Here is a 13,241-nt window from a genome sequence, read left to right on the forward strand (position 1 = left end):
TACACCTCCTCTCACAGACACTTTTAATGACGCCACGGCGCAGGGAGGGAGGGGAGAGAGGGCAGAAACAGTGAGAGATCTGGAAAGCGGGGCCATCTGGGCACACTGGCTGGGTGTTAGTAGTGCCAAACAGGAGTGAATGAAGGTTGGGGTGATTTTCAGCAACATGTGAAGAAACGCTGGCTGTTTGCTCTAATGGCCTCCTCTCCAGCAGAGTAAACACAAACACTAAGCCTGCTGAGTCCTGTTTACTCCAGTTAGCTGCCCTCTCTAGCCCACAGGACCACCCTGTGCTCCCTAACACACCCACACGCTGCAGCCAGGCCCAAATAAGCTTCCTCTTGGGGCTTATGGCGCGTCCAATCAATGGACGGGGGACTAGACGGAATGCTTCTGTTTGAGAGAATGAAAGGGTGATTAGGAGAAGATCCAACATTGTCGGACACAATGTGTTCATCAGTCAGTATGTTAACATGCACTGTACATCATGACACAATGCGCCATTTAATATTTGAAGGATTAAATGTGTGTCAGGCATTACCTCCAATCCACCAATTGTAGTCTGATTAACATGTGCATACAATGCATACATTGCCATTCAAAAGTTTGGGGTTAGAAAGATTTTGTTTTTGAAAGACGTCTCTTATGCTCACCAAGGCTGTATTTATTTGAATTAACATACAGCAAAAACAGTAATATTGTGAAATATTATTACAATAAAAAAAAAAATGTTTTCTGTTTTAATATACTTTAAAATGTAATTTATTCCTGTGTTGGCAAAGCTGATTTTTCAGCATCATTACTCCAGTCTTCAGTGTCACATGATCCTTCAGAAATTATTCTAATATGCTGATTTGGTGCTCAAGAAACATTTCTCATTATTGTCAATGATGAAAACAGCTGTGCTGCTTAATATTTTCATGGAAACCATGATCATTTTTTTTCAGGATTTTCAGAATAGAAAGTTCAAAAGAATATAATTAAAAAAAAATTATATATATATTTTTGCAACATTACATATGTCTTTACTGTCACTTTTGACCAATTTAATGCATCCTTGCTGAATAAAATAATTTAGACAATCACATTAGCTAATAGTCTATTAGTCCAGCTTCACAAAAATCAGACTGGTATGATCTGCAAAAAAATATTTTAAAAAGACAAATTATTACTTTTAAACCGCATGTAAAAATTCTTAAGACACACATGCAGGACCAAGTGTGAAGTCAAACTGTGAAAATGTGAGCTTTATATCTATTCAAAATCTTTAGAACTACATTATATTCTTGTTTTTCAGCCCTGTTTCCTAAGAAAATTCTGGGAAAATTCTAATTAATTGCTTTAGAAATTTCCCTTTCACTCAATCACATCACGTACTGAAAGCAAAGCCTACCAGCAGAGAGCAACTTAATTTGAAGCTTTGATCAAGTAAAATTAAGAGTATGACAACTGACCACGTTTAATATTATATGGGATCCGTACTATCACAGTGAAGAGGCCTAAAAAAAACCCATTTAGAGCTCTCAAGCATGATCAGATGAACACAGAGTAACAAAGACCCAGTAGGATGTCAAACACGAAAATCGTGCGTTTCAGAGGCGGATGATTGAGTTCAACGGGACTTGATGACAAGGTGATTACAGTTATTATGTTGGCACGCAGAAACATTTCTAACAGGAGATTAAATTAAGCAAGCGTCAGTACTAGTAAATTTAACCCACAAACGCAGCGCTCCAGAGCCGGAAAAACAGCAGCTGTATTCGTAGGAACGAGCCTACGAGGTTTCTTTTCTCTAGCCTTACAGGCCTCCTTGATAGTCCTCTGCTTCTGTCAGCGACTGTCAAACGAGTATCATCAGGATCATCCTGACTGTTTCACTGCAGAGAGAGGGAAATAGGGATAAAAGGAGAGGAAATGTGAAGGGTGATGATGTGTGCCAATGGAAGGGGTGAGGGAAGAGGAAGTTGTAGCATGAGATAGGCAGCAGGGGGAGCAGCTCTTCTATTGATTGGAGGCAGTGATAGAGGAGGCTTCAAACCTGCTGTGGGGCGGCCGGGCGAGACCGGCCAAAACACCCAACTACGGCTTCACTTCAGCGGGCTCTGGAGGGGCCGTCTACCCAATCCTCCTCTGTCTCCCCACTGCTCTTATGTGGAAATCATTGGCTTTGTTGCTAAGCAGGGAACAGATGACAGCGGTGTAAATAAACTTCATCCTGTATCGCCGTCTTCTAAAATGACTAATCAAACATATTGCAGTTTTATTAGAAAATGGATGCTAGAATTGTGAAAAGAAATTCAAAGACAATTATCCAATATTTTGACAATTCAAAAGCTGTAAAGACAAAAATGGATGTGCATGTGAGTGAGATTAAAAACTACATTTCACTGTAAGAAATTAAACAGGCTCCTCAGACGAGTCTGCAATTGAGTATTGGCATAGCAACGGAGATATAAATGAGACCATCTGACCGCAATTAATACCTGACTCATTCAATTCCTGGAAAGATTTATCAGTTTATTTAGTATAAAGTAAAAGTATTTGTCATTTTAAATTGTGAAGTAAAAGGCACCTGAATGGAAGGGGGAAATTGGCAGAAAAGGTAATTTCCTTTCATTAACTCGTCTGCTCTGGTAAGTGCTTGTTAAATTTAGGGTTCACCAGATCACACTGAGGTGTGTGTGTGTTGTGGCCAAAAACATCTGCTAATGAGAGATTCCTGATGGAAAATTGGCTGGCGGACAGAACTAGGCGCAGCTAAAATCTCAAAATTTCTCGGTGGGAAATTTTCTCTTGCATGTTTAATTCGGTCGCTATGGATTTTGAATATATTTGCATGCATGTGTATGTGTGTGTGTGTTTGTTCTGCATCTAGGCCTTTCCTTTATCCACATTCATTTTTAGCTATGCAAGGGCATTCAGGCGAGGCCACTCAAGTCAGGAAGTGTTAAACTTGCCAAATACAGACAATTAAGAGCTTTTGACACAAAACCAAGAACTGAGAATCTGCAGAGCTGCTATTGAACTAGGTTTAATACTCTTTCATACTTTCAGAATCACACACACACATACCGCAGGGTTGTTCACGTCCTCATCTTTGTGTTAGCCTCTAACCCCAATATTGTAACAACAGGAACGCAAGACTTAAATTGGGTGAAACAATTTTTCCACAGCCGCTAACCATATTAAATCACGGCCCCCGGAAGAGGCTTTGCTTTTGCAGCAGCGTCATTAGGGCTTTAAATGTTTTCAAAACATCCCTCATTAGCAACCGCCCTTCCACCACACACACACACACGTACATCCAAAAACAGTGAGTTCCTGGATCTCATTTCATGGTAGGTAAGAATTTGCAACAGCGGCGACGTATCAAAAAAGGCCTAATCTGTTATTCCCAGAGCTGACAGCTAACTGACAACACCTAGTCTTTATAAACACACACATCAGTGCCGATGCCCCTGTGACGGAATGACAGACGTGAGATGAGTCATTTGAGGTGGCTGGAAGAATAGACGTGCGTTTGTGTGTGTATGAAACTCTCCTCACCTTGACCAGCCCACGCGCATGGGGGCACGACACTGACCTTGGCATCTTGGCGATTAATTTGCCCCTGATCTTGTCTCCCATGGTTTGAGTAGCATGTGTGTCAGGTCCGATGAAGGTGACACCTTCTGCTGCCTGCCGAGATAATAAAGGCTTTACCTTTACAGCTCAAGCATATCAGGTAGAAGCAGAGCATGCTCACTCGCGTGTAAATATGCGTGTGTGTGTGTGAGAGAAAGACAATGTAGGTGGGCAAAGAAATTCCGCTATATATGCTCATTCCTACCCATTTTCTTCAGAGCAGCTCATCGTCATGTGAACAAAGCTGGAGATATTCGCTTGAAACAGAGCGGTGGGTACCGTGGCAGACCTACGGGCCCATCTAGATCAGAGAACAGTGGTAGTGAAGGGAATGGTTAATTACAGCCTGACGCCTCGAAGAGACTCTGAGCTGAGCAGGAAGGCAGGGCGGTACAAGGCACAGGCCGGTGGAAATGTGATCTGCACGCTGAAGATGAAACTGTGGAGAACACAATGTCTGTCTGCTAACTTCTGCTTGGATGATCCTGCACTGGGACATTCCCACTGCATTTCGGAAGACATACGGACTGAGAGGAAGTTATACTGTAAATATAAAAATTGACATTACAAGATATTACAAAATGATTGCCTGGTTTCACAGACAGGGTTTAGATTAAGCCAGGATTAGGCCTTAGTTCGATTAGGGCATTTAAGTAGCTTTTATAAATGTGAATTAGAAAAAACCTTAACTGATGTGCATCTTGAGACAAAACAATGGCACTGACATATTTTAAGATATATCAGTGAAAGTTGCTTTCAGTTAAAACAGCTCAAACATGCATTTTAGTTTGGGACTAGGCTTAAGTCTTGTCTGTGACACTGGGGGTAAATACAAGGAATATTTATTTATTTATTTGATTTGTTTATTTAACAGGGAATGCAGAATAATATTGCTACAATTTCAAGCAGCCGATGCTATATATACACAGGCTTCTAGCCATAGGCTTATTTGCAGCCCCAGTCCCTAGTGAGGCTTTAAAAAAAACGTTAATAACAAGAAGCTGAGACTATGTGCAACCATCAATGTTCACAAACCTGGTTTTGAATGAAACAATTTTTTTTGTTAGGTTTTGTTAAAAAAAAATACCCAACTCTGTTTGCATTTTCAGTTCAACTGGCAAACTGTTCCAAAGCAGTGCACATCTAACTAAAATAAGGACTGTGCAAATTTAGTTTTTTCTCTTCGATACAATGCAATTCTGATTAGTTGCACCTCTTTAGTGATCCCCTTATTACTCTGTTTGGATATTAATTGGCATATGATATCTGATGCAAGATTGTTTACATTAAAAACATTTTAATAAGAGACTATTTATACAATTTTCAAAACTAAGCAAACTATATTTTTTTTGTAAAATATTACAATGATGCCATCTAATTGATTTATTGTCCAAAAAGTTAAGAGTTTGTTTATAAAAAGATCTAACAGGTTTAATAGTCAATTAATACCAGATTATTTTTGTTTTGTTGACGACTGGAGTGATTTCAAAACTTACTGTGTTTTATATTATAAAAACATATTATCCAGAAACTATTACACACAGTAAGAAATTAATACAGTATATTTTTTTCTATGATGAGGATTTTTTATTATTTATTTTATATTAATTATAAATTAATAAATCTCATTATTAATATTATTTATACATAATTAATATTATTTGGAATTTTATATTAGTTACAGTTTATATATATATATATATATATATATATATATATATATATATATATATATATATATACACACATTTTATATTTATATTATTTTTAACATTCCCAGAGGAACAATTTCTTCTGCTTCCCACAACAGCGCAGACTTTAGCCAACCGGTCCGTGATGTTGTGACATCTTACAAATTAACCACAATTAAAAGTTCATGCTCTCCAAAATGTCACTCACTTTCCCTTCACAGGTCTCTATTTACTTAAAACAAACCAGAGAGGGGCTGGAGGGGGTGACAGGAGCTGTTCTTCTGCTGAAAACAGGTGTTTCACTGCCAATGACTGTGAACAACCTCATTGCAGCACACTCTGGCATTTGTGTGTCAGTGTGTGTGTGTGTGTGTGTAAACTGTGTCCAATATCACTGTTATCATGCCATTGAGGCCCTGCAGAGGAGGATACGTGCCCCCTCCCCAACACACAACCTTTACTTTAACTCACTTTTCCCTCATCCCCATTTACTACAGACTCTTAACATAATAAAGGGAACCTGGAGAAGTAATCCTCAGAAATCTGCTTTCCTCTCTCGACTGCTCCTTCAGGCAATACAGCACGAGAAAACACTTCATTTGAATTCTTAAACTGTACAAACTGTGAATGAGCTCCTTTTAGCTGCAAATGTCATTACATCTCCATTTCCAGGGGAGAGCAGTAGGGGAAAAGAGTCTCTCTCACATTCATGACAAACCCTTTTAAATAGGGCACAATGGGGCAAGAGGGCTGAACCCCCCACCCCCCAAAAGGCAGGGGCCATAATATCAAATGTATTTACCTGGCACTTATGCTGCAAATGGGGTTCTTTGCTCTTATTCCACAAAAAAACCCACACACACTAGAGTGGCGCTGACCCTTTTGAGTGCAATTGTATCACTGTCTCTTAAGAATTTAAAAGGATGAAAATTGAAAATTTGGCCACCATGTTGTTCCAAAAATGTTTGAATTTCTTTCTTCAACAGAACATAAAATATATTTTGAGAAAGTGTTTTTTTTCCCTCCATATTATGGAAGTCAATGGTTGACAAAATGTTTGCGTTATCAACATTCTTCAAAACATACAGTCATATAGGTTTGAAACAATAATAGGGTGATTAAATGATGACAATTTTCATTTGGGGTGAACTAAACCTTTAAACCATGAATTGTGTCATGTTTAAAATAAATAACAATAGGAGAAACTCTCTGTGATCATGTTTTTTTTTTTCACTGCTGAAAGTCTTTATTCTTAAGAAACGGTCGGAAAATCCATTCAAGACTGGTGTGTGTGCTTGTCACAATGACATGTGAGGTGTCCGTCCATATTCACAAACAGCAGTGAGAAACATTAAACATGACACGAGAGAAATCTTGACAATCCTAAAAGCCGCAAAACACAAGCACAACATCTTGCGGGAAACCAGCCAAACCAAACATGGCATATGGCAGCCATTAAAGTGATCCGGCATCAGAGCCGACTTCAGCCATTAAAAAAGCCACACACAGTATTTCTGCTTGATCATGTCACTTTAGCAGATCTAATTGGCTACGTTCTGTCCATGTTTCACAGCAACAGTAAACCACACTTCCCAGCCGGTCCCTTTCATCTCAGCAGAATTACATTAGCGCAGCTGTGTTCGACAGAGGCCGCAACACATCACGACAGCTAAGAACACTCGGAATGATTAGAAAAGCAATAAATCCCAGCTTTCACGAGCTGCGCATTAGCACGTTATGATATTTAAAATCACAGCCTCATCACTGTCAGCGGTCAGATGGCATTTGAACGCAAGTCTAGGTATTTTGAAAATGATGAAATGTGAAATTTGAGGCTCAGGTTTTCAGATAGCCCATTTTCTGAGCTACGTTGTGAATTAGCACATGTATGCTAGCAGGCAGTCAGGGGCTGAGACGATAAGCGCTGCATTGATATTCCCTGAGAGTACGTCCATTCACGACTTCACATGTTCACCCTGGTAGCGATCGGATCAAAGGAAACTTTCCTCGAAGCACATCTGATCAAACTCGACCGTGCTTCAATCATACACAGACACATTTGTATTCCAACAGTCATTCTACTCAAAGATGCGATTTACAATACTATACTTGTAAACCAGCACGACTGTAGGACTTAAAATGTATTTAAAATCACAAGTTCTATATATACAGTATATATAGAGTCGTTTCTAGATGGAAATCGCCAAATAGCCAGTCATTCACTATGGTTATCCCTCTTTTTCCAGTTCTCAGAACCATCTACATTGATTTGTGACGAAACTACTGGCATGGGGGGGCCGCAAGCCCTATGAATAGGGCAACACACAGACAGACACACACACACACACTCACACATGTTTGACTACCACTGAGCCTGGCACAAAAAAGGAGAAAAAAATGGCAAAGATTAACTTATTGAGGTCTCCATTGCCATAGCAACACAGAATAGTTTTGATGCGTCTCCCTTCACAGTCAATGAGGTTTGAACGTATCACGGAGCAGATAGCTTTTCCGTGGCTTGTTACTAAGGGGGCTATTTAATGCAGATACTGCTGTGCGTCTGAGCACAGATGGCTGAATACTCGAGCATGGCCACTTTGAAGAGAGCTCCCGTCCACATTTTCAGGGGGCCGCTTTGCAACATTGATCTGAAAGGGGGGAATGGTTGTTAATAATGAATAAATCAACAATGGGGAGAATAGCCCAGGCAGAAGCAGTTAAAATGGAATAGCGTATGACTCTAGAGTGATGCAGCGGATTAAAACATGATGGTTGTCATCGCTCGCTGTACGATCGGGCCGTAGTGATATGACACACCAGAATCAAGTAAATATGGGTTTGGGAGAGATTCTAATCAAGCGGACGTCATCTTAATTGAGCTGTCTGTCAAACTGAATACTGTTGTTCTGTTTTTTTGTCACGGCATATTACTGTATTACTCGTAGATGCATGCTCGTACCGGACAGCGTAACGGCTTCGTTTAGTCGCTCTGGCGTGGAGGAACACGCTGTGGGTTTGGCCCATTCAAAATCGTGTTCGCTAGCTGTCATGGAATCGTAGTTGAATATTTTATTTCCTCTTTTTGCGGTTTATTTTTGAATATTGTATGAGCAGGGGGAAATATAAGAGAACAAAAATCTCCCTCACATTTTTTGAGTAAACAACGTGCTCATTAACATGCTAGTTTTCTCAGCAGGAATAAGAAAAGTTGTGCAAAATACACTCCATTTGCAAAAACACTTCCGTCCTCACAAAAGAATTTAATTACGCCGTAGGACACAAGCCATTCAGTGCGCACCGGCAACACTGAGACGAAACAGACACACACCAAGCAAATATCCAAAACATAGCAAACACCTGCCCTCACTGAAAATCCCCACACCTGTGAATGTTGCTGTGTGAACATCCATGTTTGACACGTTTTCCGCAGTTGTTCATACACGCACCTGAAGATATTGTTGACCCTGTGGCAGTGCAGCCACCCCTTTCCCGTAGCTCAGGCCTATCCCCCCGACGCTGAAGGACGTGGCCGACAGGTGAGTGTAAACAATTCATCACTACTGTGACACCTCCACATCTGCCAGGCACAACAGGGCCAGGGAAGCTGTCAGTCACCTCAGCCATCCTGACTCCCCTCAGCCTCGCTGGAGCAGGACCACTATTACAAGCAGATGTTTCCTTTTATGAAAGCCGCATGCAAGACTTTCAGACCCCTTGGAGACCTATAGGAGATAATAATAAATATCATTATTGCATAGATTTACCAAATATCTACACAAATACAAAGTAACACATAATACATAATATGTTTTGCTTGAATATGCCGTTTCTGTAGATTAAACTTGTTTTTTTTTTGCAGTTTGTTTGTAGATATGAAAAACACAGAAAGTTTAAAATCATGTATATAATGGGACCAGAAATTCAAGAATTATTATAATTGTTATTATGTAATTTCTTAGGTACAGTTGTTCAGATTCTATAGCATTAATAAGATAAATACAATCAACAAATATATACATTTGTCCTATTGTATTTATTTTATTAAAGGCACACTGTGGAATTTTTGGCCACTAGGGTGCGCTCGACCTGTAATTTTCACGTCTAGTGCCCCTAGAGGCCACAAGCGCCGCAGCATTGTCGCAAAAGTCAACAAACAGTCAACCTCCCGTGTCTTTATGTGTGTGCAGACGGCATTTGATTTGTATGTTGGAGAAAGTTAATCGATTCACTACTGACCAAAATAATAATATAAATATAAGATTAATAATATAAATCCTATAAAGAAAACAAATTGAATAAAAGTAGAAAATGTCTGATCAGGTAAGTCGCATTGACAAGGGTTGCCCAATCCTGCTCCTGCCGATCGTCTGTCCTGCACAGTTCATCTCCAACCCTAATCAAACACACCTGAAGCAAACAATTAACGTCTTCAGGATCTCTTTGCAATGGGTTGGAGATGAAATCGAGTAGTCGGGAAATCGTGTAACAAAACTGATATAACTCACTACATATTTCCGTTATTTGTAGTCTTCAGTTTGTTTTTCCTTTTACACAAATACAAACATATATGAGCTGAAAGGAAAAAAAAAACATTTACATTTGTATACGGCAGTATGTTGTGACTGACTTATATCAGTTTTGTTACACGAATTCGCAGTAAATATTACATTATATATACACTTTTATGCCGATGTTTATTTTAAACTCTCCCTTTTTCTTTTTTTGGTCTCCTCTGACAAAATCTTTGCTTTCTTCGCTTTCTTCCGAGTAGCTGTTGATTCAGCCATGACGACAACATACAGACGCCGGCAATCAAACGCGAGTTGAGCTCTCACGTTAGAATTTGAGGAAGTTGGGGTGGTGGGGGAAGTGACGTATGCCGTAAAGCGGTCGAATTTTGTAGTTCTTTTTGTGCTCGGGTTCCTACCCGAAACCCGAAGTTACATAGTGCTAGTAAAAGCGATACAGACACCTTCAGGCTTCGGCAGACGTGTCATTCAACCTATTGTAAGTCGATGTACCATCTCAATGGGTTTTGGTAATATATTATAAAGGTTGAAAAGTTCCACAGTGTGCCTTTAATATTACAGTATTTTTTAGCTGAACTATACCTACATAATCATATTCTAAAAATACTGAAATAATAATAAGTGCAACTCATCAAGTAACATCTAGTTTGTCTATAACTTTAGTAGGTCAGTCAGCGGCTAAATGTATTCTATCTCTGAAAGACATCGACCTCTGCTTGATATGAAAAGCTCTCAATTACAAGTGTCACTTTGTGATGGCCACCATTGTCTAAATACACATAGAGGCCTGAAGGAAAGAGCACCTACAGTGCTGGAACTGTGGCAGGGTAGTATTTTCATACGAATGAGGCTGACTAACAGGTGATGAGTGTCAGACCCACAAGTGGCCCATTGTCACACAGAACAAGGACAATATGAAGCAGAGTTGTTCCATGCCCTCTCCAGCAGGGGCTGGGATCATGTGCAACCACAGCCATCCATCATCCAGGCTTTAACAATAACACAGAGCTATGTCTCCCCATGTACATGTACTGACCCCCAAACCCCCTTAAATACACAATGATTATAGTAAGCAAACGAATACAATTACAGGGCATTCCAGATACACACCCTCCGTCGTACGCCAACCTCATAATGCACCTTATTCTTACAGTGGCTTTTTTATCAATTTTGATGTAAATCAACCCCACGTGGTGGTACAACTCAAACTAGATCACATACTTAAGTACTATACGACAGATTAACAAAACCATCGGCATCAAGGTCTTACAGGTTGAGAAACTCAAGAGCAAATACTCACAGGGGACTCAATAACAATGCTGGGGTCCTGGTGGGCCACAAAGCCCATCGAGGTCTTTTGTTTCCAGAGGAGGGCTTGCATGACAATTACAGACTGACAAGCAGAGCAGGGGGCCAGAGGAACCTGGGACAAGGCCGTATTGTTCCTCTCCCTGTGCACAAGGTGCACCTCCTTCTTACCGACAGGAAACAGAGAGCCGACTAAGAATAATCTGGGCAGGCCAGAGGGTTTTCAAACCAAATTACAACTAAAAAAGGCCTTCATTTAACAGTAGAGCTTACCTGTTTTGGTTTGGGGTGGAGAGAGGAGGAAGGAGAGAATGAGGCAGGGAGTAAGGGAGAAAGAGACAAAAAAGATAGAGAAAGCCACTGTGTGAATTAACCCGCCATTTTCCTACTCTTTAAAAGGTAATAATTATGGAAGCAGCTGGAAACTTTTGCGGCTGGAATGAAAAGCTAAAAGCATAGCTGATAGCTCCCATTTGATTTTTGTTTGTTCTGTCTTGAATGGCCATTGGCTGGCCAGCAGAGGGGTTTCATGGTTGCAGGGGGACTGCTCTTCTATTAGGCTTTTTTTTTTTTTCATGCCTCAATTTTTTTCTTATCTAACACATACAAATTGAAGCAAAAGGAAAGACATGTAAATGTTGTGACATACAGAGAGGACTGCGAGTAAACAGAGGTAGGTGAAAATTGGGCAGGGTGGGGTAAAATCCCCTCAGGTAACAGAGGCAAAGATACCCCTCCCCTTTTTTGGAGATTCGCCCCCTTTTCAACAAGCTCGTCAAAATAGCGAATGCGCATACGAAAAGCTGGCATAGATGGTGAGTGTCTGATTATTAACATAAAAGCCACATATAACAAGTTAACAACCATGGCCAGGAAACACAAAAGAGCCTCTATTACCTGGATGTTTACAGTTATTTACTTCTACAGAGAGTCCTTTCCTCCTGCTTTTCTCTGGACAATAGATGAAAATGGCCTTTTTAACATGTCAAGAGCAGCGGTGAGGATTTCCACTACTAAACTGCTGAGGGCTTGACCTGATTCCAGGTTCCCTTTAGACTGCTGGGAGGTTGGACGGCATACTTGGTTAAGTTGTGGGAAGCCAGACCAAATTAACCCAGAAGTCGGGCCATCGGCCAAAGACTGCAGCTGCAGACAACAGGTGTCTCCATCAGGGTTATGTACCATTCAGAATTAAATTGAGAATGGCTTTTAAAGTCAATCACTGAATTTGAATTGAGCTAGCAAATAGGATGTATTATTGCATAGAATTAGAAAGTTATAATAAATTGAAATTCAACAAATTTCATAACTGTATTTAACTAGGGCCAGCGGTAGATGGATGGATGGATGGATGGATAACAACTCTGAAGTGGAGATAAATAGATAGATAGATAGATAGATAGATAGATAGATAGATAGATAGATAGATAGATAGATAGATAGATAGATAGATAGATAGATAGATAGATAGATAGATAGATAGATAGATAGATAGATAGATAGATAGATAGATAGATAGATAGATACTGAACAACTCTGAAGTGGAAACGTATCTTCAATTTGATAAGATTAGTTTCAAAGCACACTGCACTTGACAGAATATGCATTTACCAAGAAAGACACATGCTCATGCAAATACCCATGTATTAAATATAAAAATATAAACATAATTAGTGTATCAGATTCAATATCGTGACATTTTGTGGCAGACAAAAATCTGGCAGTCGTTTGTAAATGCTAGGCCTTTAGGAAAATTCCTTTCATTATGACTACCCTTTTAAGCCGGTGATTTTCCATATTGAAATACTTTCCATTGTACTTACAGTTTGACAACTCCACTTTCAAAAGCTGTGCTTGCCTCATTTCGTACAATGCTTGCCACAATGCTAATCTCACTTGTTGAACTAGGAAGCAAAAACTGAGCCAAGTATTCTAACATTTACGTCATTTTACGCAAAAAAAAAAATGAAGTATTTGATCCAAATGAGCTTGGCTTCAGGGAGTTTATTTATTATTACTATAATTATTTTAATCTGCGGGATATTTTCCCCAAACAAAGAATTATATCGTGTGTTTTCTGTCGTCTGTA

The 13,241-nt window shown here is 39.8% G+C and overlaps 1 long non-coding RNA gene across 1 annotated transcript; it reads right to left on the bottom strand.

Annotated features, from left to right (window-relative positions):
• Positions 1 to 1,857: 1,857 nt before the first annotated feature.
• On the bottom strand, positions 1,858 to 9,038 carry LOC130094398 (uncharacterized). The gene is made up of 3 exons (XR_008807974.1): positions 8,762 to 9,038; positions 3,547 to 3,678; positions 1,858 to 2,173 (listed from the first exon to the last, which is right to left on the bottom strand). It is a non-coding gene; the product is annotated as an uncharacterized LOC130094398 (long non-coding RNA).
• Between the last annotated feature and the right edge of the window lie 4,203 nt (positions 9,039 to 13,241).

The sequence above is a fragment of the Rhinichthys klamathensis genome, unplaced genomic scaffold, assembly GCF_029890125.1.
Source record: "Rhinichthys klamathensis goyatoka isolate OS25496 unplaced genomic scaffold, OSU_Roscu_1.1 h1tg000177l_1, whole genome shotgun sequence".
NCBI classification, from domain to species: Eukaryota; Metazoa; Chordata; class Actinopteri; order Cypriniformes; family Leuciscidae; genus Rhinichthys; species Rhinichthys klamathensis.